Genomic DNA, 27,409 nt, shown 5'->3' on the forward strand with positions numbered 1-27,409 from the left:
GCCCTCTGGCAATGAGCTGTCTTTGCGAGGCAGACACCTCGTCTCTCCAACAGCCGACCCAGCACAAAAGCTCTGAAACCAGAAGGGGGTCAACAGTCAGTTAGATAAATGCATCTCTGGTTAATTGATCTGCCTGGATGATTGGAGCGAGAGGCTGGAGATGGAGGGTTTAATTATTCCAATGAAACCTCCACTTAATTGAAAGGACTTCTGGCAAAAAAGGGAAAAAGATTATTTAAAAGGATGATCTACTGCCTTGCGTGGAAGGACTGAAGAGACGTTGGCACACACCGGCACTCCAGCCTCTAGAGGGTTTATAGCCCCAGAATTCAAGCTCACAGAAAGGGACCAGGATCACCCCCTCCTGGGTGCCTCCCCACCTCTCCCCACTCTCACAGTCCCCTTCATGCCTACAAAAAGGGCACTTAGAGAAGAAGCTGGAAAACTCCCCTGCAGGCATCTTCCTTGACATCTCAGTTAACTTTTTAACCTCTGTCTATCTGAGCTCATTCCCCTGAAATATTGTGATGATAATATTTCTCATCAATTTACATGTGTACAGCAATCAGCAGGGCTTCACTGATACATATTTTGAAAGCAGCAATTAGCGTTTCAAATTCACAGCCGAGTGGCAGACACTGCCAGCTGCCGGCCCGATAGCCATTCTCTCTCATGAACAGAGCCCCGATTTTGTTTGGAGCATTACTGTGCTCATCTAAAAGACGATTTCCAGCCTCCCTTGCAGCTAGAGGTGGCTGTGAGGCACAATTCTGGCCAGCGAGACGTACGTGGAAGCTTCTGGATGAGATCCAGGAAGGCTCTTTAGAGGGAGGCAGAATCAGGGGAGAAGAACCTTTTCTTTGCCCCTGTCTTCCTACCTGGAATGTGGATGCAATGATCTGAAGCAGAGCAGCTATCTTGTGAGCATGAAGACAAAGGCCACACTCTAAGTATGGCTGCATAGGATGCTACAAGGACTTTGGGTCCAAGCTAACCTTTGAGTTCTTGGTCCATGAGAAGGAAAAAATCCCTAGTATGCATAAAACTCTGATTTTCTTTCTATTACTTGTAGCTGAAAACCATCCAAACTGATATATGTGACAAGTAAGCTCCAAGCCTTCTAAGAAAGTCATACTGGTCCCAGCCACAGACTTCTGAGTCCTACAATCTAAGCAATAGCCTTATTTATCTATTTGCTCCTGCTCCTTTTTTCTAGATACAAAACCAGAGTAAGCAAGTGATCAATAAAGACTAAGTATTGCCCACAAACAGACAGTGGTGTGACTCTGAGGGGTTAGCAATGCCATGAGGAGACGGGAACCCCCACACTCCACCAGAGTCTGTTTGCCTAGCCATCCCTGGCCTGCCATGCATGGGCAGGACGACGGCGCTCACCTGCCCACTATGGTCCTGCCTCAAATGCTGAGCCACCCCTCACTTTTCAGTCAATCTCATTATTCCACACGCACCCATCTCACATTACAGCCAAGCTTCTCAGCCTTCAGCCCAGGCACGCCCACCACGCCTGGCATCTCCTCAGGCACCAGGCTACCTATAATACTTATACCTGAACTCCTCAAGGTGCCCCAGCCATCTATTTTCAGGTGAGCCAGGCAAAGAGCCAAAGGTTTCTGTGGAATAAATATGTCTCGACTTGGTACCTTTTAGGAAAGGCTGAAGCATCTGTAGGAAGTCAGTATCTGGTGGGGGGTGAATCATGGCACAGTTACGGAACCCAGAGGCCAAGGGCATGGCAAACCTTAACCCCTCCTCCTCCCCAGGCCTGCCGCCAGCCCAAACTTATTCCGTGGAGGCAAAGAATTTTGGAAGGGCACACGCCTCTTGCATTCCCAAAGGATACTGCTTCCCCCCCGACCTCGAGCTCTCATTTTCCTACCACCACTGCAGAGAAGCTGCCGAAAAGAGCACAATCAGGAATGACAGATTTAAATTGTTCTGAAATGCGTGTCAATTTTTCACATTGGCTCCTCATGAGCGTTTGCGCCGTCTGGATTCCAGAGCCATGCACACAGCAAACTGACAGCTCTGATGGTCTCTGGGAGCCACGGCTGGACCACTCTGCCAAACCCAAGAGTGAGGTCACCCTCTTGGACTCCTGGAAAGGGCAGCCTCGCCGTGGGGCTGGCTTCGACGATAATGAAATATGTTCTCTGCTGCGGTTGTCCTCAAAGGCTGGTCAACAGATCTGCCTTTGCCGTAGGGGGCTGTAAGTCACTGGGACCACCAGCTGATTCCAATTCAGGAGCCCTCTGTGCTTTCAAAGACAGACCCTTTGTTTCATCTGTGGGCCCGACGAAATTCTTTTTCACGGGCGTGCTCTTTAGCGTCCTGGCTACCATTTCCCTATTTGGGCTGGGAATAACTTGGCGAGTCCACAGTCCCTCTTAGAATTCTTCAGGTCAGTCTTAAGCCTCGGTTTGCAGCCACGCTCTCCAGCATGTGGTCGGTTGTCAAGAGATGTCTGCTGAATCGAATGCTCTAACGACCTAAGGATTTTTGATAAAAATATTCCATTGTCACAGAACTGTGTTCAGCAATCAGTCAACCAAGAAGCAAATGATACGGTCAGCCCAGGCTCGCGGCTCTGTGAAGCCCTGTCCGACCCCTCCAAGAGGAGCACCGACTCCCTCCGCATCCTCCTGGATGCCGAGCATGGACCGACATCCCTGCGTGTTTCTCTGTTGTGCCGTGACTCATTTCCATGTCTGCTGTGAATTCCCTGAGAGGAGGACTCGTGTCACACTCATCTGTGAAGCAGAGCACGCTGCCCAGCACGCGGCGAGCTCTCCACGCACCTGCTCAGCGAGCGATCGTGTCTCCTTCCAGGGTCAGCCTGGAGACCTGGGGTTCCTACTGCACAAAAGCGACCCCAAAGCGGGACACAGCGCATGCATCTCGGTGCATCAATTGCAGAGAAGCTAAACTCTAGTGCGGGTGGGGTGGGAGGGAACCAGGAGTTACTTTTTGATTTGGGGTCTCGCGGAGGCAGTCTGGAAGGGTCAAAATCGGACACGGGAAAGGCACTGCCCTAAACTTGAGCATTAACAAGAATTCTGCTCCCAGGAGCCTTTGGGGCTGGCGGGTGAGTGTGTGGGGTGAGCCCAGGGGCCCCGGGAATCTTCGAAGTGAAAAGGTTGGGCCCTTGCATTTCATAGAAAAGGTCACCAGTGTCATCCAAGAAGAGCCCCACTTGGAAAGCAGCCAAGAATGAGTGCTGGAAGGTTCCGCGGGAGCCACATTCAGACTTAAAGCTTCCCCTTTTACCTTCTCCTCCCCTCGCCTGGCTGGCATTGGAATCCCATCGGAGCGTGAGACAGGTTAAAACGTTAGACCAGGCGGGGGCCGACGCCTTTGGATGTCTACCCAGGGCACGTCCCCAAAGTTTGGTGACGTGGATACTTCAGAGCAGACTTGAAGCCGGAGAGTGGGAACTCCACTCATTCACTCACTCACTTGATTCATCAAGCATTACTAGCTGCACAAGACAGAAGAGTAAGAAAAAGGAAGAAGCTGACTATGAGCAGGTTCAGGAGGAAAAAAAAGACAAGGACGAGTGAGAATAAGACACAAGCAACAAGCTCGGGGATGTTCAGAGCCGACTAAGGAGGCAGAGAAAGAGAAACCTGAAGATTCATAGGAAGAAGGAAGAGGGAGAAAGATGGGAGCGGTGACGGGTGGAAAAGAGAGGAGGGCGAAGCCAGCTGGGATGACAGCCCGGCCCGGCCCAGACTTCAAAGGTAAGCGTAGGCTCAGAGCATGCAAATCAGAGGCACAGCTCAGCGATTCACCAGGGGGCTGCAGAGCGGGTCACGGGGTCGCCACCTGCAGCTCAGAAGAAGTTATCTCCGGGGCCCAGAGCTGGTCCCAGAGCATCGCACCCATCCTTTGAGGCCCCAGCCGCAGCGGCACATTGCCGAGCACTGGAGTCCCCGCTCCCACATTTATGAGACGCTCTGAAAACGTACTTAGAAGCGATGCGGCCATCCGTTTTAAACCCATTTCTAGTTGGGGGGGCCGTCTATTTTATGAATTTTTTCACGGGAACAGGAAAACGCGGGGATGCTTCTCGACACATTTCCATGTGTTTTGAAAATAACTCTGCCAAGGATTTCAATCAACCAGGAGGTTAGGATCCGGAAAAATGCAATTTCAGGTTTTCTTCTATGGGGACAGGGTGGCAGTGATGGGGGCTGGGGAGTTTCCGCCTCCAGTTCTCGAACGCTCCCATCATTGTCCAAAAATAACGCCAACAAGTGAAACCAGGAAGGTCACCTGAGCCGCAGCAGAGAAGCCCCCAGGGGAGGAGGTGGCACGAAGCTCTGGCTTTCCGGGGCTGCACGGGGATCCCAGAGCCTCTTTCTCGAAAAGCCTTTGGGGCTGGTTGAAACGCTGGTGCAGGAGGCGGCAGCCCTGGGTTCTCTGTAGACCTCAGACTTCCTTGTTTGACCCCGAGGTGTTCAAGGCTGGAGGCCAGTCTGTACTTTCTCATCCATTAGTTCAGTGGGCAGATTTCCGGGCAGCAGAGGAAAGAGGGAGCTGGCGTGAGGGCCGGGGGAGAGTGACTCTGTTAAGCTGGGCTGCCTCTGAAGACCCCTTCTGCTGCAGGCTGAGAGAACTGGATGCTGGGGTTGCACGCGCAGGGCACCCTACTCAAGGAAGACGCACCTCCCACCCTTGGGAGGTTCAAATACGTTGTGAAGTGACATCGTTCCCCCCCGACCCCCAAACATAGCGGCCATGGGGGAAGGATGGCAGGAACTCTGATCAAACAAAAAGAGAGTCAAACCAAGAAACCTTTGCACAAACAGATAAAACTGACAGCTTCCCTCTGTTCTAGCAGAAAGGACAGGCTTCTGAAGGGAGATAGTCCTGGGTTTCAACTCTAGTCCTACCATTTGCCGCTGTGTGGCTTTGGGCATGCTGCTTAACCTCTCTGAGCCCCCATCTATTGGTCTGTGAAATTGGACAAGCAGCACGTACATCTTAGGGGGGCTGCAGAGCACATGGCAGGCACTTAATTAATATCACATAGGCCACCCTTCAGAAGCCAGCGGCAAACTCGTGATGGAAACAAGGGTCTCCGCCTACGTGTCCCGTATAATTACCTCCACCTCAAAGAGAATTTAGAAAAAACTTAAAGACTTGTCTTCAACCCTTTTGTCTGGGCTTCCCACCTGCAGCTCACTCACCGGGTGGGGTTAGCATCTCTTTGTGTGTACCATGTCGCCTGTGATCTTCCCCCATCCCACATTTCCTCGTCCGCCCTGTGGCCCAGCAAGGATCTTACACAAGTAGGCGTTTCGTATTTACGAAGTGATCGATTCCTGATGGGTAAGCGCCGGCTCTCTTCTTGCTGTATTTCCTCCCTTCAGCGGAGAAGACTTCCGTCTCGGCGCGTGTGGCGAAGGCTTTCACCACGACAGCCTGCTGATGGCACCCTATGTCTTTCATTTGTACCCAGTCTGTTCGCTGCACCTGCATTTCAGATCTAAGCACCAACCTAGCTGGTCCTCTCAATCAGTCACGGATTAGACGTCTAGAAGAGTTGTCCCTCCAATTTCTGACCCACAGGGACAGGGCCATCTTGTCACAAACCGTCTTCACCGGGCAAAATGCAAAAAAGCCAGCTGGTCCTCCATTCTGTTGGGGAGAGCTCTTCATTGGCTGGTGGTCCCAAACATCGCCGCAGTGTTATGGCAACGGTTGATTTCTGCAATGTGCTCCTTCCCCGGGGCACCAGCGGAATCCGAAGGACCTTCTGCATTAGCAAGGACGGCCCATTCTAGCCATCGGCGTGCTGGAGTCCGGCTTGCTTTGCGGAATCCTAATCCTTTGAAAACTGACAACCCGACACCAGCCGGCATTGTTGGGAGCAACCCAACAGGTCATTGCGTCCTTGTGCACGGTGGCAGGAGGTTGATGGTAGCTTCGTCACCAGTTGACCTTCAGAAGACACAGTCCTGAGCAAGCAGGGCTCGGTGCCTTCTGCACTTGTGGGTGTCTGACACGCAGCGGGCGCTCGCTCCATTTCAGAGAAGGGGAGAGAACGACTCAGGAACAAAAAGCCACAGCAGACAGCACGGATGGAGGCAGGCAGAGTCTCAGAAAGGACGGCTGTAGTGCCAAAGAGCTAGAAGAGCCACTCTCTGCAAGTCCCGTGTGGTCCTCTGCTGGCTACCCTAGGATTACTCTAGACGGCGGCCCTGCCTCCCGGGAGAAAAGGGGTGACGGAAGGAGGCACCGCTGATGGAAAGTTAGAGGACACAGCACTGACTTTTAGTTTTTAACTGAGCCGGAAAAGAAGAGAGGTGTCTCGCTATTCAGGACCTCTGCCCGTCCAGGAAAGAGCTCCTGGGCAAGCCAGAAACAGCGACCCCATCTCCCCAACCCTGCCAGGACTGGCGGCCCACTTTGTGGAGCTTCCAGGCGCCTGATTTGTTCCGTTTTCCCCTCTCCTGCATGTCTTGGGGAGACATTGCCATTTACTGCAGAAGTTTTTAGAAGAACAAAGCGTGATGCCTACACCCGGCTCTCTTATGACGGCAATTATTACAACAGCGAGCGTTTGCATGCGAGATTAGGCAGGCGCAGACACGAAATCTAAACCAGTCCGATCTTCTCTCCTGAAATGCTCTGCCGGAGAGACGGCAAGGGAGCAAGTCCATTAAAATGCATTAACTGAGCATCCACTATGTTGGGACCAAAATAGCTTTGTGCTTGCAATAAAACGTTAGGCTTCTGAGAGGGAGAGAGAGAGAAGGAGGAAGAGTGGGACTCCGAAAGGGTCTCTTTACTCATAATTAACTACAGAATCAACAGCTCTCTCATGGAACGAGGCCCCCTCCGTTACCATCTCCGCAGCCCCGTATTTCAATTAGCTCTGTGTTATTCTGGTCCCCTATTACTTCTGATAATCAACGGCTGGCTGTAATTAATTGTTATGATGTACCCAGCGCAGAGCCAGACGGCAGCTCGGGAAGGCTGGCCATGGCTGCTCATGTCTCCAACGTGCCCCTCGAAGGGGCCGCTCGGAGTTCAGGCTCCACCACAAGACCTAGCTGCCCTGTGGGGTGGGCGAGGGTGACGGGCAGAGACCCCCATGGGTTGCTTCTGGCATCTTTGCTGCATCATGGCGCCGAGCAAGGTTCCTGCTTCTCTCGCCTTCCTCTGCCCAGTTATCCTCTCCGGTTACCCTTAAAGTAAAGACACCTTATTCGTGCAATGGAATACTACTCAACCGTAAAAAGGCTACAACGTGGAGGAGCCTTGAAAACATTATACTGAGTGCAAGAAGCCAGACACCAAAGGCCACATATTGCACGATTCCATCTATATGAAATGTGCAGAATAGGCAAATCCAGACAGACAGAAAGCAGAATGGCGCTGACCAGGAGCGGGAGGAGAGGAGCATGGAGGTGGTGACTGCTGATGGGTAAGGGGTTTTATCCGGGGGCAACGACAATATTTTGGAACCAGACAGAGGTGGTGGTCGCATAACACTGTGAATGTGATAAACACCACTGAATTGCCCACTTTAAAGTGGTGCATTTTGTGTTATGTGAAGGTCACCTCCATCAACAGAGTAGAATAAAATAAAAACAGCTACAATTGCTTGAGTGCCTGTGCGGTGCTGGGTCCTGAACCAAGACCAACTCCTTAGACAGCCCTGGCGGGCAGGCGTCAACAACTCTGATGAAGAAATAACAAAATCGAGGCCTGAGGAGGGGGCATCACGGGCGAGGGGAGCCGGGGCGAGGCTGGATTGGGGCCCCGCGAGGCAAGCACACGCACTCTCCACTGTAGCGCTCCAGTGGCTCTTCAAACCAGAGGTTCTGGCGGACGTGGGAATCCAGAGAGTGACTTCTGCGGGCTGCTGCATCAAGGAAAAGACGACAGAGAAGCAGAGGCAGCAGAAGCAGGTGAGGGGAGGGTTAGAAGAGAGAAAGAGGACAGAGAAAAGGGAACCAGAACTAGCAGTTTTATTTAGTACCCGCAGGTGCACAGCTGTGAAAAGGAAAGAGAAATGAAGCAAGACGCTGTCAAGGGAGGAGGCATGGTGGAGGGGCTGGGGAGGGCAGGCTGAGCGCAGGAGCGTGGAGGGGGAAAGCAGAGTCTGGCCAGGAGGGGCTCCTTCTGGCTCAGCATCCGTGCGTCCATCACATCCCTGCTCCCAAGAGCTCCTGAGACGGTGGGCAACTTGCATGTGAACTTGAGTAACTTTCCTTAGGCCAGCTCACCTGTTTTCAAGCTGTGAGAGAGCTGGAAACATAGAAACACTGAGACTCACATTTTCCACGTATCTTTGCGAGATAAGTGGAGTCAGGGAGATGAGGTCGCAAAACATGTCAAAATACACCGATTTTCCTTCTCAGGGGAGAGCTCTGGAGCGCTCCCTAGCTCTCTTGTAATCATCTATTGCGTAAAAGTATCTTTAAATGAATTTGTCCTGGTTGTTGGCTGGTGAGCATGTCTTTTCATTTTCCCTACCACCATGCACCGGCAAATACAAGATTGGGTTTTTCCGATGTCTTATCCTTCCTGCACGGTTGTGATGGAAACACTTCACGGAGAATCTGAAAGTAACAGTGACAGGAATCTGGGAATATTCATGTCAGAGATAATCTCTAGCTTCTTGCTGTGTAAGCGAAAGCTTATAAATCAGGTGCAAACCAGAAAGCCATTTTTTTGGTGTGTGCCGAATGATATAATCACCAATAATTACATAAGGCACCCATCAAAATTGCACCCAGACGCCGGAGATCAGTACAAACTCGAAGTTGTCAGGAACAAGGTTTGTTAGCAGCAGGCTGGGGGTACCCGGCTGCTTTTACCATCACTGATGTCTTTCTGCCTGTGGCTGAGGAGCTCCGAGTGAGTCCACGTACGAAGCCGGGATTGAAGGCTGGCCGCCCCGCGTTACCCAAGGACGCTGCAGGCCAGGCAGGGCGTCTTCCTCCGGCAGGTGGTGAAATTTCTGCATCGAGGGATGTTACCCACTGCGTGACTTTGAGGCACCACCAATTTAGCACTGTGTTTAAAGGATGCCTCTAAGACCTTGCTGACTTCTTCAAACCCGTGACGTCAGTTTGCCCCGCTAGAAGTAGACTACAGCCTCCAGTAAGCCAAGGATCCCCAGGGGCTGCAAAAGTTTCTTCAAGCCTGCAGGACTTCATGGATTCCTGAAGCGTCTCATTCAGCTGCCTCCAAGAGATACGGGGGTGGGGAGGGGTGGGGGGTGACTTCCTCTTGGGGGTCCTGGTCCTTCTGCCTCCTTGCTGAGCCATTCACCCCACGCTGTGCCTCTTTCCCCTGGATTCGGGATCAAAGGTGTCCTGCTTGGTTCTGCTCTCCAATATCTTTTTCTCATTCCATTTTGCTTGAGGGCAGCCCCCCCCCCCCCCCCCCCCCCCCCCCCGGCCTTGGCTTAACTGTTGGACAATCGAGGAGGAACTGATTGAAAGGCGATCCCAGGGGAAGGGCAGGGATCCCAGAGAGGGCAAGGCTCCGGGGCTGCGAGATTCAGATAAAGGCAAGGGCCCTGGCTTCTGGAAACAGACACTGCCCACACTTCCTCTCCACCCAGCTGGGGCCATGGGCATCTCACTCCTTCAACAAGAATGCATTCTGTGCACTCACCCCCTACTCAGCCCTCTGCACTGTCCTCCATCAAAAGAGAGTTAGAAAAAAACAGCACGTAGGAACAGGAGTGTTCTGTCCGAATTGATCATCAGGCATTTATTGACAGCCTTCTCTGGGCTCAATTCCACAGTCTGTGCAATCAAGCTACAGCATAAAACAGTTGGCCCGGCACCAGCTGTTCAGAGTCCACTGTGTTGTTTAAGGAATTAAGAAATGAAAAGGAACATGCATGATGCCATCAGAGCACAGGGTTCGGACAAGAGCAAGAGGGAATGGTGGCGGGAAGCGGGGGTCACACAGCAGCCCCCTGACCTGGGGCAGGAGATTCTCCCTGAACAGGGATGGGGCTTCACAAGCTCGGCACACGCGTGCCTCGGAGGAAAAGGACCGGCCAGCTGGGAAATGTACTCACGCGTTTGCAAACTGGCTCTGCCCTGGGTCTGGCTTGAGGTCTCTCCGGGGTCCTCTCAAATTCCCTCTCTTCTGGCGCATCGCCTGCCGGGCCCCAGAAAACGATGATGCTGCAGGGAGCAACGGCCGCCCCCGGAAGCCCACACGACACCCTACTCAGAGGCCACCGCTATTTTTAGCAGGGGCAGAGGTGGGGGCTGCGGTGGGCTGCCATACTTCCCTTTTTATTTTTGTTCTGAGCAGAGTCTGTGGGTGACTTTCCATGGAGGGGGGAGGCTGAGACAAGAGGAGGGGACTGCGGTCTCTCTGGCAGGCGGGGTGCTGCAGAGAGCCGGGGCCATGCCTGCCCTTGGGGGGGCAGCGAGCATGGGTGGGGGGTTAGCGGGGAGAGAGGAGTGGGCAGGACCCCAGAGTCACCCAGCTCTGCCCTTCCTGCTGGCCCCTGCCGCGGTGCCCGACCTCGACCAGGACACCTCGCCTAGGAGACCTCAGTCCCCTGACTTTGAAGGCCAGCTGGCGGAAGTGTGGGGCCTAGAACTTTCCAGGGAAGATGCTTCCGCAAGCTCCACGCCGAGCTGCCCAGAGCCAAACGCACCATCATACTCTTCTCCTCCCGACATCTCTGACTCCCCCTGTTGGCCGCCCCCACCCAGCAGCCACCTTGGACCACTGACCCAGTGCCTTTCTGACAACCGTGTCTTCTCTCTTGCCTTCTCCAGCTGGACCTCACACTGCAGGCTGCAGCACAGCTCTGATCACACCCTTCCCCTGGGAGGCCCTGTGGTATAGACACTTCACCGTGGATGGGTTAGCACAATGCTCAGGGAGAGAGCGAGAGAGTCGCGGGTGGGTGGACGGAACTGATGCGTGAAAGTCGCCTGTCCGAGTGTCCTGCACACGCAGGTGATCCAGAAAGATCAGCCCAGACCCCTTTCCTGGAAGCTTGCCACGTCCGCTCCATGCCTATGAGGCTGGACACAAGTTTCTGCCCAATGCTCCACGGCCCCAGACCACAGAGCCCCAATCTACCGTTTCAACCTCATTTCTCTCTATTTCCTGACCCGCATCCATCATGAGAAACTTACTGTTCCCTTTCCTTTTTAAAAATAACGCCGGTGCGATCAGTAAGTTGCATGCATCTTAAGCACATAGTTCATTGAGTTTGGAAAAGCAGACAGCTATGCAACGAAGCCCCAATCCAGAAAGAGAGCATGGCCATCACCCTAGAAAGTTCCTTTATGGCCCTTTTCATCCCACTCCCCACCCCCCACCCCCAGAGGCAACCACCACTGTGATTTCTATCCCGGCTGCCTTTTCTTGGACCCCAGAAACATGGGACAGCACAGCAAGCTCTCTTTAGGGCCTGGCTCGCTCCGCTCAGCACTCTGAGGTGTGGCTATTTGCGGTGTTAACAGCTTGCTCCTTTTTGATCCTGAGTGTATTCCATGGATATACGTTCCATTTTGTTTATCCGTCCACCTGTTGATGGACAGTGGGGTTGCTTCCCAAAGTGACTTATTGGGATGTTCTTGGACAAATCTTTGTGTGGGCATAGGTTGTCATCTCTTTGGAGTAAATACCTAGGAAGGGGGCTGCTGCTCACACGGTAGGGGCATGCTTAACTTCGTAAGACACTGCCGCGCCATTTCCCGAAGTGGCCCCATCGCCCACCTATCCTCCCGCCAGGAGGGGCGGGAGCTCCAGTTCCTGCCTCGTTGACACTTGGGCCTTAGGCTTTGTAAACTCAGGGCTTCGACTCGCCGAGTAGCAACACCGTCCCTTACTTTGCACACCCCACACATCCCCTCCTCCAGTCTGGCTCCTTCTTTCCTTCCCCCTGGATCTCTCAACCTCTTACGCCTTCTCACATGCACTGGGTTGAACAGCGCCCCCCAAAACCCACGTCCACCTAGAATTTCAGAAGGCGAACTTATTTGGAAATAGGGTTTTTGCAGATGAACTCAGTTAACATGTCTTCCTGGATTAGGGTGGGCCCTAAATCCAATGACAGACACAAAGGAAAGATGGCCGTGTGATGATGAAAGCAGAGATGGAGGATGTGGCCACAAGCCAAGGGATGCCAGGAGCCCCCCGAAGCTGGAGGAGACAGGAAGGATCCTTCCTTAGAGCCTCTGGAGGGAGCACAGCCCTGTCTTGATTTCAGACTTCTGGCCTCCATGACTGTGGGAGGATAAATTTCTTTTGTTCTAAGCCTTCCAGTTCATGGTAATTTGTCACAGTGGTTTCAGGAAAAGGGCGCACCCTGCAACATCTCCCATCCATGTCTCCCAGTCAAACTCCTATCCAGCCCAGGCCCTTCCTGAGCAACACCTCCTCCTCCATGAGACCCTCCCTGACTGCCCTCACCTCAGATGCTCTCCTCCTCCCTGGGCACCTTCAGACAAGACCCAGGCAGGGCTAAGGGCAGGACGCGGCAGCCACCACTGACCAGCTGGGTGACCTTGGGCAAGATGTGGACCTGTTTCAAGACATGGAAGCAACCTAAGTGCCCATCAACAGACGAATGGATAAAGAAGATGTGGTATATATATACAAGGAAATACTACTCAGCCGTAAAACAGAACAAAATCGTCCCCTTTGCAACAACATGGATGGACCTTGAGGGAATTATGTTGAGTGAAATAAGCCGGAGAGAGAAGGACAATCTCTGTATGACTCCACTCATATGAGGAATTTAAAAATGTGGACCAAGAGAACAGATTAGTGGCTACCAGGGGAAAGGGGGGTTGGGGGGTGGGCACAAAGGGTGAAGGGGTTGCACCTACAACACGACTGACAAACAATAATGTACAACTGAAATTTCACAAGATTGTAACCTATCATTAACTCAATAAAAATTAAAAAAAAAAAAAAAAAGACGTGGACCTGTTTCAGTGAGGGGCTGGCAGCAAACAGGTGTTGTAAGGGTAGGTCTGGGAGAGTGTAATGTAGGGACAGTCCAGAAAGGTGTGGCAGGGGGCCAAGATGGACCAGTGAGCACTGTCCCCTGGGGCTGCCACCTGGGGAGTTCTCCCTGGACTGAAGGGGCAGGGGGAGACGGTGGGCACTGCAGCCTGCAGACACTCATCCTACAGCGAGGGCTGCAGGACAGGAGGCCAGCCTTCGTGAGAGGGGCATGGCCACCCCCAGGGGACTAAATGCCTCACCTCTGTCCTCCCTTTGCACTCCCATCAGCCTAACCCAAGCAGAAGCCAAAGGTCAGGGAGCCCACAGATGGGGCTTCTCCAGGTCACCTCGGGGCACAGCACATGGGGGTGGGGCTGCAGAGCAGAGGGAGATTTTCTGGCACATCCTCCGAATCTCAGATTTCTCCTCTGTCACATGGGGACAGTGCCAGCGCCAACCTGGCAGGGGGGGCGTGAGGATGAAGAGTTGATGCTTGGAAGACGTGAGCCCGGCGGCTGCATGCGGTGAGCGCTCGGGAAGCCACATGTCCTCCCCTCCGGGAGCTCTGCTCAGCACGACAGACTCCTTCTCGGGGACCGAAAGTTTTCGGCATCTCCTGGTCACCCTCTCATGTTCTAGGCGCTCACTGCATAATCGTTGGCTTGAACTGAAATGAGCGGGGAGAAGGTAGCCCGCCCCACACTCTGGAAAGGGGAGGAGCTTTCGGAGGACCTCTCAGAAGATGCTAGATCCTTAAATATTCCTCGTTCTCGGCCTCTCATTCTGAAAGCTGTCCCTACAGGAACGCCATGGGAGGGGAGCCCTGCTCAACCGCATCTCCTTCAGTTCCCCCAGAAGTCCTGTGTGGCAGCTGCCTCCGTCACCAGGAAACCGAGGCTCAGAGAGGCTGTAGGATTTGCCCGAGGTCACATGATATCTAGTCCTCCGACTGGGCCGCTTAAACAACAAACATTTATTTCTCATAGTTCTGGAGCCTGGAAAGTCCCAGATCAGGGAGTTGGCAGATTTGAGCCCAGCTCCTGGTTCATAGGTGGCACCTTCTCGCTGTGTACTCAAACGGCCTGTCCCCGTGTGCACTCATGGGGAGAGAGTCCTGGCGTCTCCTCCTCTTCTTCTAAGGTCACTAATCCCACCAGGAAGGTCCATATCATGCCCTCATGTAACCCCAAGACCCCCAAAGGCCCCACCTCCAACTACCATCCCACTGGGGCTCAGGGTTTCAACACACGAGTTCTTGGGGTGGGTGGGGGAGCACCAACGTTCAGCCCACAACACATGGCAGTACCTGCTGGGTCTCCCCAAGGTCAGGGCCTCCCTCTTGTTACCTGCTCAGCAGTAGGCACCAGAGGGACGTCGTCCACCGAGTGAGGACGCCCTGAGCGAATCAACGGAAGGAAAGTAGGGTGCGAAGACGCAGCCTTACGGGGTCAGAGCCCCAGGGAACGGCACTGCAGAGTTGGGAGGGGTCTTTGGTGCCACATCAGCCGCTCTGTGCAATAGGTCGCTTTGCCCTCCATGTTGCAGGAGAGGGTCTCAAGGTGGAGGCATTGAATGCTGGGCCCTGGACCCCCGCAGACGCAGAGACCCATCCTGGTCTTCTTATACCTCCGCACAACGATCTTTCCACCACCCCCTCCACTTTTCTCTTCTTTCCATGGAGAGAGCTGAGCCTTCCCAGCTCAGATAGGAGAGACGGTAAATTATGGCACCAAGGACCTTAAACCCATCAAAACAAGCCAAGGGAAGCTTTCCAGTTGGGCGAATTTCAGGGCAAAGGATGTCTAAGCATGTCCAAGGCGGGGGGGGGGGGGGCACACGCCCTCGAAGTCCCTTCCAGCTCTCTGGGATTCTAAAACAGTCCCCATCGGAGAGGTCAAAAAGAGATGGTAGAATTGTCCGTGACCGGGTGAGGGCAGTCCCACTGGGCCGGTCAAGGGAGCAACACAAGGGACGCCAGCATCCAAGGGCAGGCGGAGCTGAATTCTCACGGGCAGCCACCAGAAGAGGCCAGGGAGGAAAGGGTGCTGAGAGCTCTCGGAGGAGGCGGCAGGAACTAGTCACACGCGAGGGGAAGTGGCATCCGGGGGCTTCCCGCACACGCACCCAGCGAGGTTCCAGCCTGAGCTTGTGGGTGAAGAATGATTTTTTCTAGTATGGCAAGAAGAAAAAAGAACACAAAACAGCTGGCTCTGCAACGAAAACAGCCCCACTGGAGCTCGGCAACCCTGGAGACAAAATGCATCCGACTTGGACCAGCGGCTTTGGTGTAGGAGGCCCACGCCCGGCCCTTCCAAACCCTGAGGAGGCCGCCGGAGAGGAGCTCCTTGTCCCGACGATGCTCCCAGAGCAGACTCATGTCTGTCCTGCCGAGACCCCGGAATGCGTCCAGGGCCAGCCGGCCCGACGACTCAGGATTCGGTCTCGTTGTTTTATTTATCTCCACCTTGAAACCACGGTTCTAAACAGGGCAGGCCCTTGACTGCTGACTCAGCTGACGGAGCTGAAACTCATAAAATCCTATTTCCAAAAGGTCCAACGATTTTACTTTCTGATCATAAATATGAAATTTAATTAGCAGCTCGCTGCTAATGAAGTCGCCGTGGAAGGCGGCCTGGAGACGCGGAGAGGGGAGGAGGGCGGCGCGCACAAAGCCGAAGCCGCTGGCTGTCCCCGTCTGGAAAGGACAAGGGGGCCGCTCACTCGGGTGGGGAATCGAGGTGGGTCCTGGCTCAGCTGTCCCCTCCTTGGGTCAGTGGGAAGTTGCTGGGCACTCCGGCTGGTCAGAGGCTCGGTTCTGTCTTCTCTCGAAAACTCCATTCCCCATGGCAGGAGGCGGTGGTATTTACATTTATGAAACACGCAAAACCCAACAGCCGCCGGGTTCCTCCAACTGCCCCCGGCCTCGGTTTCTCTATAAAATAGGAACCTATAAATAGTTGATCTATAAAATAGGAACAATGACGCCCACAGCTGGCGGAATGTTAGTGATGATTAAGAGCGTCTCTGAAACACGAGCCTGGAATATCGTAGATGCCGAATAAATAGGGACTTTCATTATTGTCCTCCCTGTGTGAGCTCATCCTTTCAGTCCCAAGTCCGGAGCTCACTAGGATCTGAAGTCTTATTGAGGAGAAATGGAGCATTCCGAGCATCCTCCAGGAAGGTGAAGTGACAACACGATTGTTCATTCCCTAAACGTGATGGGGAGAAGAACCCAGGCCATGTGGTTGCTGGAACCATATGGAAATAATGTTAACATCAACCAAAGCGTGTTCTGCATCCGTGTCTAAAATCCAAGAGTGTGCGGATGTGTCCTCCACACGTGCAGAGGTCGTGGCTGTGCACACGCCCTGCGTGTGCACCCGGGAGCAGGTGTGCAGACTCGCCACACATGAAAACCTGTGAGCTGTGAGAGCGAGCCACGCTTCCCCCGGGTCTGCAGCAGCAAACTTTAGACTTACCCTGTAGTCACGGCACAGGAGATTATATTCTAGACAAAAGTTTACGGCAGAGGTAACAGAGTTTGAGGGTTGTTTTCTTGCCTTTTTTTTTTTTTTTAGTTGAAGCATGTTGCAATTCTGCTGGCGTTTGGGTTAATGAACAAGCAGGAGCAGCTCCTGTTTTGGCTCCGTGAGGCTCTGCAGGGAATTCTCCCAGGGTCACAGCTGAGATTTCTGGGATGCTGGCGCCTGACCCCCCTCCGCAGGTGTGGTTGTCAGCCCCAACAGGTGCAGCGGCTTCAAGGATTAAATGTCACGGGTAAACTATGTTTGTGTAAATCAAACCCTTTTTCTCCATTACAAATACTGGGTTTCGTGCCACGGTCTCTGCTGTGCCACAAACATCAGCTGATCCTCTGTGAGGACCCACCCTCTGCAAACCCACAGACTCAAGTTCCTCCCTCAGCAGGCTGCTGTTTGTGGGCCCACGGCAGCAGCTTCTCCTGGGGCCTGTCGGACCCGCAGCGTTTCAGGCCTTAGCTCAGACCTGAATCGGAGATTTATTATCACAAGCTCGGCAGGTGGTTCGCACACACACCCAGCACGCTCTAACTTACTCCTCATTGTTGCATCGACATGCGTTGCTGACTTACCTGTTCACTCCCCTTCTAAGCCTTCCAGAACCATGATTTGACACACGTGCCAGTCTCTCCTGGCTGGAACCCCTGCCTGGTCTTTGATGGTGTTTCTGACTTCCCAAGATGCACTCAAGATTCTTTGGCGTAACTCAGCCCGAAGTCAGACCAGGTCTTCATGCTTCTTTCCACAGCACCCCTCACTTTGTTTTGGCCTCACCTGGGGGCCCCAGATGCTAGGACATGCTGCGACACGTCAGGGGTACGTGAGCATCATTCCTGACAACTCCGCCTGGAAACAACTTCCAGGACTCGGGGCTCCGCTGCCCAGCGCCTACCTCTGCTTCGAACGGTCACCTTCCAATCTCTTAAACAGGTTAAGGAAGAATGCTGACTGCTTGTAGCTAATCCTTTTGTAAAGTGAAGGCTTCTGCAAAGTAAGGATGAAGCCCCACCATTACTTCTAATAAAAATCCAGTATTTCATACAAAAGATTTTTTGGGGTACTTGAATTCTTATTTGGGGCCAGGCTGCCCAATGGATTCTACTTATAATAGATGCTACTTCATTGCCATCTTTTATAATACCCTCTGATCTGGCCTGGTGACTTCAGGTCAGTCATGAGGTGCATGGAAAGTAACACATTACGAATAACGATGAAAATATTACACAATTATAAAATGGGACAAGATATTTGAAACAACGGTTTGTAGACACTGGACAACAGGAGGCTCAGGACTGACCCAGGGAGAAGGAAAGGTAATGAGGTAAGCCTCACGGTCACTCCGGCTCCTTGCCTAGGTGCAGTTTACAGACCACGGGCAGAGAGGTGGAGCCGAAACAGAGCACAGCAGCCTCACTGAACGGAGGAGACGGAGATCTGAGCTGAGGGCTGCTGAGGTCTGCAATCCGGGACAAAGGATGCCAAGAGCAGGGAACTACACAGAGAAAGAGTGTTTGGCTAAATGCTGAACTATACACGCACCAGCAAGACTCCATGAGCTTGGCAGAGAACACCTGCCAAGGGGCTGTGAACTAAGAGATTTCGGACAACACACCAGACTGAGAGACGTTAGAGCTCCAACTAGCCAGACTGGAGAGACCCCACTGAGCTCCCCAGGAATTCAGAGGCCTGGAAAGTCCACATATGAGGAGTGGGGCTACTCTGACTCCAGAATAAGGTCTAATCTAGATGTACCTAACACAACTTAAAAATAAGTTTCAGGAGACCGGCCCTGTGGCCGAGTGGTTAAGGTTCCATGCGCTCTGCTATGGTGACCTGGGTTTGCGGGTTCAGATCCCAGGCACGTACCTACTCTGCTTGTCAGCCATGCTGTGGAGGCATCCTACATACAAAGTGGAGGAAGACCGACACAGATGTTAGCTCAGGGCTAATCTTCTTCAAGTAAAAAAGAAAAAAAAAGAGGAAGATTGGCAATGGATGCTGGCTCAGGGTGAATTTTCCTCACCAAAAAAGAAAAAAAAGTTTCAAAAGAATCAAGCCTATTCATCCATAAATTAACTATTTACCAGATCAAAGCTTATCATAACTTACAGACAACAAAATCTAGAAACTTGGCATCCACCATGATCAGAATTCAATAAAAAGTTTTACTAGATGTGCATAAACCAACAAATCTGATTCCTAAGTGGGAGAAAAACCAAGTTAATAGGAACAGAACCAGAAATTACAGAAATGTTGGAATTTGCACACAAGGACTAAAAACATCTATCAGAAATACATCAAAGATTTAAAGAAAACATGAACATAATAAGGAGAAAGATATGAAAGAAGAAATAACCAAATGGAAATTATAGACATAAAAATTAGAATATATGAGTTACATATTTAATAGATGGGCTTAACAACAATCGGGTCATTGCAGAAGAGAAAAATCAGTGAACTTGAAAATAGGGCAATAGAAACTATACAACTGAGGCACACAGGGGGGAAAAAGGCCTAAAAGCATGAACAGAGAATCAGTGAACTGTGGGATGATATTCATATAATTAGAGTCCCAGAGGAAGAGGAGAAAGAGAAATAGTGGGAGAAGAATTACTTTAAAAATTTTTCAAAATTTGACAAAAAATATCAACCCACAGATCCAAGAAACTCAATCTACTCTAAGCAAAATAAACACAAAACCATACAGAGGCATATCTCAATCAAACAGTTGAAAATTAAATATAAAGAGAAAAACTTTAAAGCAGACAGGGAAAAAGGATACATTACATACAAGGGAATAGCGATAAGAATCACTTTGCATTCCTCATAAGAAACAATGCGAGGAAGAAGACGATGGAAGCACATCTTTAAAGTGCTGAAACAAAAAGCCAGGTAGGAATTCTTTACCCAGTGAAATATCTTTCAAAAATAAGATGAAATAGGGACCGGCCCAGTGGTGCAGCAGTTAAGTGCACACGTTCTGCTTCTGCAGCCCAGGGTTTGCCGGTTCAGATCCCAGGTGCGGACATGGCACCGCTTGGCATGCCATGCTGTGGTAGGCGTCCCACATATAAGGTAGAGGAAGATGGGCACGATGTTAGCTCAGGGCCAGTCTTCCTCAGCAAAAAGAGGAGGATTGGCAGATGTTAGCTCAGGGCTAATCTTCCTCAAAAAAAAAAAAAAAAAAGATGAAATAAAGGCTCTTTCTTTTGATAAACCAAAAACCAAAAACCGAAAAAATTCATCATCAGCAGACCTGTGGTATAAAGAATATTGAAGGATATTCTTCAGTCTGAAGAAAAATGATACCTGATGTAAACCTGCATCTGCATGAAGGACTGACGAGGGCCAGAAGTGGTAGATATGTGAGTGAATATAAAATATTTTTTCACTTGTAATTTCTTTAAAAGATAATTTATACCTTAAAGCAAAAATAACAACAGTCTATTAAGCAGATTATAACACATTGAAAAAAGAACAGACGCATCAAAAAGAAAACAAACCCTTAGATGGTAAATGCAACTGGACTAAACCCTTGAATTAAAAGACAGAAATTAGAGTGGATTAAAAAATTATTAAACTATAGGCAGTTTATAAAAGACACACTTTAAATATAAAGACACAGATAAGGCAAAAGTAGAAACATGGAAACACTATCCATAAAAACTGCAATGGCCAGATTAAGATTAGAAAAGTAGACTTCAGGAAAAGGCGTCTTACCAGAGATAAAGAGGGGCATTTTATAATGTTAATAGAGTCAATTCATCAAGGAGATACGACAATCCTAAACGTGTATGCCCCTAATTATAAAGCTTCAACACATATGAGGCAAAAACTGATAAAACTGAAAGGACGATTAGCAAAATCCACAATAATAGTTGCAGATTTCCACACTCCTCTCTCAGTAATTGTTAGAACAAGTAGATAGAAATCAAGGATATTGAAGATTTGAACAACACCATCAACCAGCTTTACCTAATGGAAATTCACAAAACACCACAGCTAACAACCGCAGAATACGTATGCTTTTCAAGTGGACATGGAACATTCATCAAGACCTTATATTGGGCCATAAAAGAAGTCTCAATAACTTTGAAAATATTAAAATTATATAAAATACGTTTTCTGAGGCAGGGAATTAGATTAGAAACTGATAATTGAAAAGTACCTGAAAAATCTCTAGATATTTCGAAATTAAATGACACGGTCCTAAGCAACACATTGATAAAAAAGAAACCAAAAGGAAAACTTGAAAATATTTTGAATGGAATAGAAACTAAACCAAAATATCACCCATTTACATTCACAACAAAAAGAAAAAAATACCTAGGAATAAATTTAACCAAGGAAGTGAAAGACCTATACGCTGAAAACTTTAAGACATTATTGAAAGAAATTGAAGACATAAAGAAATAGAAAGATACTCTGTGTTTATGGATTGGAAGAATAAACATAGTTAAAATATCCTGTTTTACCTAATGTCCTATATTATCTACAGCAATCTAGTTTACAATCTACAGAATGCAATCTCAATCAGAATCCCAATGATATTTTTCACAGAAATAGAACAAAGAACCCTAAAATTTATATGGAACAACGAAAGACCCCAGTGGCCAAAGCAATCCTGAGAAAAAAGAACAAAGCTGCAGGCATCACACGCCCTGATTTCAAAATACACTACAAAGCTACAGCAATCAAAACAGCATCTTTTTTTATTTAAAGATTGGCACCTGAGCTAACATCTGTTGCCAATCTTTTCTTTTTTTTCTTTTTCTTCTCCCCCAAACCCCCCAGTACATAGCTGTATATTCTAGTTGTAGGTCCTTCTGGCTGCGCTATGTGGGACGCCACCTCAGCATGGCCTGATGAGTGTTGCCATGTCCGTGCCCAGGATCCGCGAACCAGTGAAACTCTGGGCTGCCGAAGTGGAGCGCGCAAACTTAAACAGTCAGCCACGGGGCCAGCCCCCAAATAGCATCTCTTTGAATATCATGTTTCCTCAGGCAAGGGAAACAAAAGAAAAAACAAACAATTGGGACTACATCAAACTAAAAAGCTTCTGCACAGCAAAAGAAACCATCAAGAAGATGAAAAGACAACACACCAACTGGCAGAAAATATTTGCAAATCATACATCTGATAAGGGGCTGAATATCCAAAATACATAAGAACTCATACAACTCAACAACGAAAAAACAAAACAAAAACAAAACAACTCAATCAAAAAATGGGCAGAAGATATGCACACACACATTTTTCCAAAGAAGATAGACAGATGGCCAAGAGCCAAATGAAAACACGTTCAACATCACTAATTATTAGCAAATGCAAATCAAAGCTACAATGAGATATCACTTCATATCTGTCAGAAGGGCTATTATTAAAAAGACAAGAAATAACAAGTGTTGGAGAGGATGTGGAGAAAAAGGAACTCTCGTACGCTGCTGGTGGGAATGTAAATTGGTGTAAACAGTATGGAGATTTCTTAAAAAATTAAAAATAGAAATACTATATGACCCACTTATTCCACTTCCAGGTATTTCAAAGAATATGAAAACACTAATTCAAAAAGATATATGCACCCTTAGGTTCACTGCCACATTATTCACAATAGCCAAGACTTGGAAGCAGCCTGAATGCTCATCAACGAGTGAATGGATAAAGGGGTGGTATATGTATACAACGGAATACTACTCAGCCATAAAAAAGATGAAATCTTGCCATTTGTGACAACACGGACAGAGCTTGAGGGTTTTATGCTAAGTGAAATAAGTCAGATGGGGAAAGACAAATACCATATGACTTCATGCATATGTGGAAAATAAACAAACACATAGATACAGAGAACAGATAGGTGGTTACCAGAAGGGAAGGGGTGGGGGAGGGTGAAAGGGGTGAAGCGGCACATATGTACGGTGACAGATGGAAACTAGACTTTTACTGGTGAGCACGAAGCAGTCTATACAGAAGCTGAAATATAACGATGTACAACTGAAATTTATAAAATGTTATAAACCAATGTGACCTTAATAAAATAAAAATGAATAAATAAACACTTTTCAACTAAAAAAAGCAAACCAAAATATCAAAATCTGTGGCATGCAGCTAAAGCAATGCTTAGAGGGAAACAATATATTTTAAATGCTTATATTAGAACAGAGGAATGATTTAGAATTAATGATCTAAGTTTCTGTATTAAGAAGCCAGAAAAGCCAAAGTAAGAAGAGAAAAGGAGAGAATAAAGATAAGAGTGGAAATCAGTAAAATGGAAAATAGAAAAGCAAGATGGAAAAATCAACAAAATCAAAAGCTGGTTCTTTGAAAAGATTGACAAAATTGATGAGCCTCTAGCTAGACTGATTAAGAAAAAAAGAGAGGAAACAAAATTACCAATATCTAGAACAAGAGAGGAGATATAACTATGGATCCACCAGGCAATGGGAGGATATTATGGGAATATTATGAAAAACTCTATGCCCACAAACTCTGCAACATAGATGATAAGGACAAAAATCATTCAAAACACACACATTTCCAAAATTAACCTTAGAAGAAATAGACACCTGAGTTAGCCCTATATCTCTTAAAGAATTGGAAGACATTATCAGAAACCCTCCCGCAAAGAAAGCTCTAGACTCATACGGCTTCACCGGTGAATTCTATCAAACTTTTAAGGAAGAAATGACACCAATCCTACATACATTCTTTCATAAAATAAAGGGAGAAGTGATACTTCCCATCTCACTTTACGTGGCCAACATTATATTGATTCCAAAACCAAAGACATTACAGGAAAAGAAAACCAGCATCCCCTTGTGAAGACAGATGCAGAAATCCTTAATGTAATTTTAGCACAATATTTCAGAAATATAAGGAAAGGGTAATACCAGTTTTTTCCACTCCTTTTCCATAAAGTTTATTTATACATCATGATTAGGAGTACTTTTATATATTTTTTAAATTGCTCTGTCTGACTTCAGTTTCCTTAATTTCATGGTTTCCATGGACGTGTGTGTAGAGGGTAAATTGTGTATCTATGTGTGGGTTGGGTTTTTTTTTCTGTTGCATGTGTTGCTTCCATTGAAATATGATGCTCACAAGCTATAGGAGTGACTGGCCAGGTCTTATTTTCGTTCTTTTGAAGAACAGAGTGGTATTTAGAAAACAAATTGCATTGCAAAGCTCTAAAATAAAAATCTTCTCTCCTTTCACTGATTGATTTAAAAAACTGGTGGGTTCCAGGAAGGCAAGGTTAGTGAAACATTCAAAAATCAACGAGGGGCTGGCCTGGTGGCACAGCGGTTAAGTGCACATGTTCTGCTTCAGTGGCCCGGGGTTCGCTGGTTCAGATCCCAGGTGTGGACATGGCACCGCTTGGCACACCATGCTGTGGTAGGCGTCCCACGTATAAAGTAGAGGAAGATGGACATGGATGTTAGCTCAGGGCCAGTCTTCCTCAGCAAAAAAGAGGAGGATTGGCGGCAGGTGTTAGCTCAGGGCTAATCTTCCTCAAAAAAAAAAAAAAAAAAAAATCAACCAGCGTAATTCACCATATTAAGAGAAGAAAGAAGAAAGAAACCATATGATTATTTCACAGATGCAGAAATCATTTGGGAAAATTCAACCCCTGTTCATATTAAAAACTCTCAGCAAACTAAAATAGAGAGGATTGTCCGCAACCTGACAACAGCTATGAGATTCTCTGTGATGAAAGGCTAAATGCTTCTCCTTTAGGACTGGGAGCAAAGAAAAGATATTCATGCTACCCCTTCCACTCAACCTTGTCCTGGGGTTTCCAGATAATGCAATAAGGCAAGAAAAAGAAATAAAGGCCATGAAGATTGGTAGGCGGAGGTAAAACTGCCCTTATTTGCAGACAACATGATTGTGTAAGAAAAAACCCAAAGGAATCTATAAAAAGACCTACTAGAATTAATATGAATCAGTTCATAATCACTACTAATCATCATTCTCTAATTTAGCAAGGACATGGGATACAAGGATTTCAATATATGAAAATTTAAAAAATCCTAATATAAAAAAGTAGGATGTAAATATAATGAAAGATGTATAAAATGTCTACATGGAAAACTACAAAGCATTGCTAAAAAAAATTAAAGCAGCCCCAAATCAAAGAGAGAGATAGCTCATGTTCACCATTTGGAAGACTCCTCAACATCGCGAAGATGTCAGTTAGGTCCAGATTGACTTATAACTTCAATAAATTCCAATCAAGTACCGACAAGCTTTTTGCGTATAGTATGAACAAACTAATTCTAATATTTAAATAGCAAGATAAGGGACATTGATAGCTAGCACCTGCCTGAAAAAAAATTGGAGGAATATAGTATAAATTAATATATACATATTTATTATATAGTTAGGCATTATATATTTTATATATTGTATTATTGTATCATACTATAATTTACATATTATATATATTTATATATAAATATAATTATCCAATTCAACGCTTACTGTAAAACTGTAAAAAAAAATCATCAAGATGGTATGGTTTTTGTGTAAGGATAAGCAATAAATCAATGAAACAGAATAGCGAGTCCAAAAGTAGACCGATAAAGTCAATTGATTTTGACAAAGGGCACCAAAACAATTCAGAGGTGACAGGAAAGTCATCTGCATGGGCAGGGCATCCTCAGGGAACAGCGTGGGGTCTTCCAGGGGCCATGAACAGCCCACATCTGGGTTTGGGATATGCAGACCCAGGTAACGAAGGGGCAGCAAATGCAGGTTTTTCGGCATTAAAATTCAAAAGAGCCCGATGTGCACGCATCAGGCCACTGTCCCATCGGATGCAGCGTCGTAGACGGCACTTCTCCGGGTCCTTGGAAAGCAAGTGCATTTCTGGCGGCCATCCTGGATTGGTATGCTATCCACCCAGAGGCCTCACCAAAATGTGTGGGTCCTGAGAAACGCTGAGAACACCCCTTGACACCTGTGAACTCAACAGGAAAGAGAGGAGAGCGTGTGTGCGTGTGTGCCAGGGAGAAGCTTGGGTCCACAAGGAGCCAAAGGTCGGCCTTCAGCTCAGGTCAGAGTCGCCACTGATCCTTCTCCATGAAGGAGCAGAGGCCCTTTATCTTTCCCCATAGAGAAATCAACTTTGAGTGGGATGATCCTCAGCCGGGGGAACCTTCTGCAGGCTTAGCTGTAAATGTGTTCCTGACACACCCAGCCAACCTGCCCCGCCCCTTCCTCCGGGCTGGAGGTGCCCCCATGCCACCCCGCCAGATGCTCACTCCTAAGTCTCTTTCATCTTGTCCCATTAAGCTCGGCCCCCAGGAAACGCACGAAGAGCAGAAACTCAGAGCCAGCAGCCGCCTTCTCCAGGCGGAGCACGCTCACAATTCCTCTGGGATCCCAACACTCCTAACCACATTAAGGCTCAGAGGCGTGAATTCCCTGCGCGAGGTAACACAGCGGGGACTGAGTGAGCCCCGTTCACACTCCAGTGTGTCTGGCTGCAGGCGCAGGACTCTGGTCTCTAAATCCTTCATGCAAAGTTTTGGCCACTGGCCCTGTTTAAGGCGTCACCCTGTCTAGGAACACCTGTTTCGGAACGGTGCAAACAGCTATTCCTAACAGGAATTTCCAACAGCAGGATCTGAGTGTCTGCATGTCCAAGGGATCAGAACTTTCCTGGAAAAGGGGGCCTCGAAAACATAACACTGTTTTCACAGGAGCAGAGGTATGTTGAGAGGGTTGAACTGGAATGGTTTCTACACGTGAATGCCTTTGCCAGACAAAAGGGACTTGTTTAAACAAAGGAGACTGCACTTGATCACACCTAAACGAACACGGTCCTTCAAGGCCATCTTTGCAACGATGCCAGAACTGTTCAATATATTTAATGGAAGTTCCTCTGAATTGCTATCAGCGACGGTTTATAAGCTGCAGTTGCAAAGCTTGAAAAACAACGCAAAGGGAGAGGATTCCCGTCATTTTGTGGGCAGTGACGTTATCCCTGGAGAAGGCACAGAGTGCACACAGCAGCCACACCAAGCACTTTAGGTTTCCCGTGCCTCTGCGTTAGCCCATGCTGTTCCCTGGGCCTGGAATGCCCTTGGGCACTCTGTCCGCCTGGCAGACTCCTTCACGTCCCTTGGGGCCCAGTGCCACCATTACCTTAACCCCCCAGCAGCTGTGTGGCTCCCTCCTCACGTCTGTGGGCCGCCTGTACCCTCAACTCACGCTGCTCAGGAGCTGGTGATGGTCCCAGTCCCCTTCTCCTCGGGTGGGCTGTCTCCTCGGGTGGGAGACGTGATCTGCCATTTTCCAGAGTTTCTCTACAAGATTAAGTTCCTGTTGCCCATGGTGACAACAGGCCTAATGATACACCCTTCATTGACGGGCTGCCTTCCCATCCCTGTCCCACTTCCCTGCTCTGAGATCCCGGTTCGAATCCGTCTCGTGGCTCCTTTCGGGGGAACCCAGAGGAAGCCGCAGAAGGTCTGGAATGGTGGATGGGGCACTGGACAGGTGAGGCTGGACTCCAACCCCAGCTCCAACGAAGCTTCGAACCACGCAAGAGAGAGCCCCAGCCCCCCGTCTTAGCCTGCATCTCAGGCAGACGGACACGCGCCATTTCTCAGGGGGAAGAGATCCAGGAAGCTGGGGGCTCCTGCAGCCCAGCCGGTGGGGGTAAGGTGTCATCTGTGAGCAGAGCCGGGCAACGTCTGGTGGCACGTCTTCTTGCGGCTTGTGTTAACTGAGAGACGGTCCCCAGACCTTCAGGCCTGCAGCAGGGGCGGGCAGCGGCTGCCACATGCCCATGCTGTGGCAAACAAGCCCTAAAGAGCTGAGACATCCCACACAGTGGCTCCCAGGGTTCTCTCTCTGGGACCAGGATGACAGTCTGGGCCCCG

At 49.0% G+C, this 27,409-nt stretch overlaps 1 protein-coding gene across 3 annotated transcripts in view; it reads right to left on the bottom strand.

Annotated features, from left to right (window-relative positions):
• The window catches only part of CARD11 (caspase recruitment domain family member 11), a 114,571-nt gene that overhangs the window by 49,017 nt on the left and 38,145 nt on the right, over positions 1–27,409 (bottom strand). For 2 of the 3 annotated variants that reach the window (XM_070567261.1, XM_070567259.1), the window contains exon 2: positions 10,073–10,155. The exons of the other annotated variant lie outside the window; for it this stretch is intronic. The gene's annotated coding sequence lies outside the window, so the exon portion shown is untranslated. The remainder of the gene's footprint in view (positions 1–10,072; positions 10,156–27,409) is intronic. 3 annotated transcript variants of the gene reach the window in all.

The sequence above is a fragment of the Equus przewalskii genome, chromosome 12 (assembly GCF_037783145.1).
Source record: "Equus przewalskii isolate Varuska chromosome 12, EquPr2, whole genome shotgun sequence".
Lineage (NCBI taxonomy): Eukaryota > Metazoa > Chordata > Mammalia > Perissodactyla > Equidae > Equus > Equus przewalskii.